The sequence below is a fragment of the Macrotis lagotis genome, chromosome 1, assembly GCF_037893015.1.
Source record: "Macrotis lagotis isolate mMagLag1 chromosome 1, bilby.v1.9.chrom.fasta, whole genome shotgun sequence".
Taxonomy (NCBI): domain Eukaryota; kingdom Metazoa; phylum Chordata; class Mammalia; order Peramelemorphia; family Peramelidae; genus Macrotis; species Macrotis lagotis.
This window is the reverse complement of record NC_133658.1, coordinates 743,813,442-743,816,846: the sequence shown is the minus strand read 5'-3', so window position 1 is coordinate 743,816,846 and position 3,405 is coordinate 743,813,442.

Here is a 3,405-nt window from a genome sequence, read left to right as displayed (position 1 = left end):
AGGGAACAAATACACCATACTCTGCTCTTCCCAGGGTCCCTTTCCAGTTCTTGGACTGGAAAATGTGGATTTTTTTAAGAAGAATCAGTATACTCTAATTTGTAAATTTTGGAAACTTGGAAAAAAGGTTTGAATTTTTCCTCTATTATTTGCTACAAACGACTGAAGTGGTGAAGTCATTCTCTATGAGGCTCAGGTTCCTAAACTGTACAAGGAAACTAATGACTTGCTATGGACCTTTGAGGCTCAGTATAAGGAAAAGGCCTTTTAAACCTTAAAACACCTTATATATGTCAGCCGTTATCATCTATGACTTTCTTTTTATCTAGGTGATAAAAGGTGGAAGACAGTACAATGTCATGCATTTTTGCTAGCTATGATTTCTAGAGCTTTTTGCACTTTTTTGTGGGCTCCATCTTTCTCTCTAATCATATATTGCTTGAACATTAAAGTTAGAAGAAACCTTAGAGATAATTTATTTATAAATCTCAAACCCTTAACTCATCAGCTCCTGGACTGGCTGCTTTGACCCATTCCAAGTGATTGTGCAACCATTTTCTCCATTGTTCACAAGAATGTGTAACTTGATAAACAAGTCTTTGAAAAGAGAAACAAAGATTTGCGTAATAGTACTCCAAATAAAATAGTTATGGAATACCAAAACAAATATGGGATATGTTTTGGAGACCCAGTATGAGTCAATCCCTTCACTTGACAGATGGAGAAACTTATAATCTATGTCTATCATCCATCTCTATATGGTTTTCATCAATCATTTATCTTTACCTATCTCTATATCTCTATACTTATCTCTATACCTAGCCATCTGTTTCTGATCTAAATCATCATTTATTTTTATTTCTATAAAATGGAAACTGTTGGACTAGATAATATCTCAGATCCCTTCCAACTCTAAGATTCTATGAGGTATCCCTCTCCCTTTCCCTCTCTCTATTATCTATCTATTGTCCATTTGCAGATTTGCCTGAGTACTGTTGTTTTCAGATGGGCTCATCAGTCATTCACAAATGATGAAAAAGAAGCAGTCCATTTCAAATCAACTTCAATGTCAATACATATGGAATGAAATCTAATTATTTGTGTAGATGTTATGATAAGCATAATAAACCAATAATCAAAGTCATCTAGTGTCTACTGTTGGAAATGTGATCATATAAGATTAGAATTAGAAGGAAATTTAGAGCAACACTTCAACCAACAAGACCTGCTCAATGCATGGATCCCTTCTGTCACTTCCCCAACAAGGCATTATCTGATCTCTCCTCGAAAACATCTAGTGATGGGGAATTCACAGTCTTACATAGAAGCCCATTCTGTCTTGGACTGATACAATTGTTAGTGTGTCATAATTTTTTTTTTAGGTTTTTTTTTTTTGCAAGGCAAATGGGGTTAAGTGGCTTGCCCAAGGCCACACAGCTAGGTAATTATTAAGTGTCTGAGACCGGATTTGAACCCAGGTGCTCCTGACTCCAAGCCCGGTGCTCTATCCACTAAGCCACCTAGCCACCCCAGTGTGTCATAATTAATGGAGAGCTGATCTCTCTATTTTTCTCTAAAGGTAGACTTGGGTTCAAGACCCTTACATTGTATTTTTAATTTTAATTTTTAAAATTTATGGAATAAAATGAACATTTTTATAACCCAGTATAATAAAAAAATGATTGCACATGAAACTCCAAATGTATTATGTACAACTTACTATTCCTTTTAAATATATATTTTTGACACATATGGCTACATGACTCTGGACAAATCATAATCTCCTAGTGCCCTGCGCCTCTATGATTATAATTACATAGCAGGTCATGAGCTACGTCCTCCTACCCTAACCCTCCTGTTGCCTTTGTTTTCAGTCATTCATCACCAAATGGTCCCTTGACAATGAAAACATTGATCTGAATTTTTAATAAACTGTAAATATACATGCAATTATAATTTTTAAAGAAATTCTTCTATTAATTTAAAAATCTAGCTCCCTGAAACTTCTACCTATTTACTCTAGTTAGGGCCTCCAAGGCTAAGAAAAATGGATATACACACTCTTCTGCATGACAGCCTTTCAAATGTATGAAGATAGCTATCCTGTCTCTTTCCCTTTTCCAGGCTAAAAATCTCAAGTTCCTTCAACAAATACTCATATGTTCAGCTTTAATGAGGTAGAAAGACAAGCTAGGCATAGTATTTCAGAACTGAAAGGGACTGTACAGATCATTAAATCCAAAGTTCTCATTTTCAAATAAGGAAACTGAGGTTTAGAGAGATTAAATACATTAGAGATTTCTTTCTCTCTCTCCAAGGCATGGCATGGGTTTTCAGAGTTGTCATATAGGAGCAAAATTTGTAGGATTTTCTTAAGGTTTTGCCCTTTTTTGAAAATAAACACAGTCATATGATTATTTAGTATTAGGGCAGAACCTGAATCCAAGAACCTGAATCCACCTAGTCCAGCAATGTTTGACTCATGGACAATGAAGTTTATTGATGCTTCTTCAATGGAACACAAGACCTGAGTTCTGGGCAAGGGTCTACTGCTAATTAGTTATGGGACATTGGTAGACTTTTGGGTAACTGTGGGTGCTGTGGATAGAGCACCAGTCTTGGAGTTAGAGGAGAACCCGAGTTCAAATGTGACTCCAGATACTGGACACTTATTATCTGTATAACCTTGGGGAAGTCACTTAACCCTGATTGTCTTACATCTAGAGTTGTCTGTTGATTCATATCTGGCCCCTGGTCCCAGATGACTCCAGGGGAGAGAGTGAGGAGGTGGCAGCATAGCACTTCTTCACTCAAATCCAGTTCACTTGCTTGTCATGGCATCACCTCCCTGATGTCTTGGACTACTTTGAGAACAAAGGACAAACCTCATTGAGATTTTGGACATGTTCACTCTCCTCTCTATTCTTCAATTTCTGTCTCTGCAAAAATAAAAGAGATTGCATTAGGTGGTCTCTAAACTCCTTGCCAGGTTTGCCACCCTTTGATTCTAAGTTAGAGGTAGTAGACCAAATGCTTATCTTTGGTCCTGAAACCTTCTCTCTGTTTGGGTGTGAATCTGCCAGTAGGTAAATGGCCCCATTTCTGCATATGGTCTCTCACATATATTTCCCTATCTCTTTAATTCTAACTGCTCTATTTGTGTGGGAGCCCAATTGAGAACCACAAACACAGAGCATGGTTATTTTCTGTCTGGGAAGTACAGAACTGTGAACACACATAACTAATGGTCTTCTCCTTTGACAAGTAATGTTCTTGTCGTTGGTTCCTCAAGGTTGTGTTGGGACTGCCTGCAGGGCGCTGTATCATTTTTATCGTGGTGCTTTCTCATTTCATACTTGCCTTTTCTCTCTCTTTTTAAAAAAGATTTCCATCCACATTTTTTCC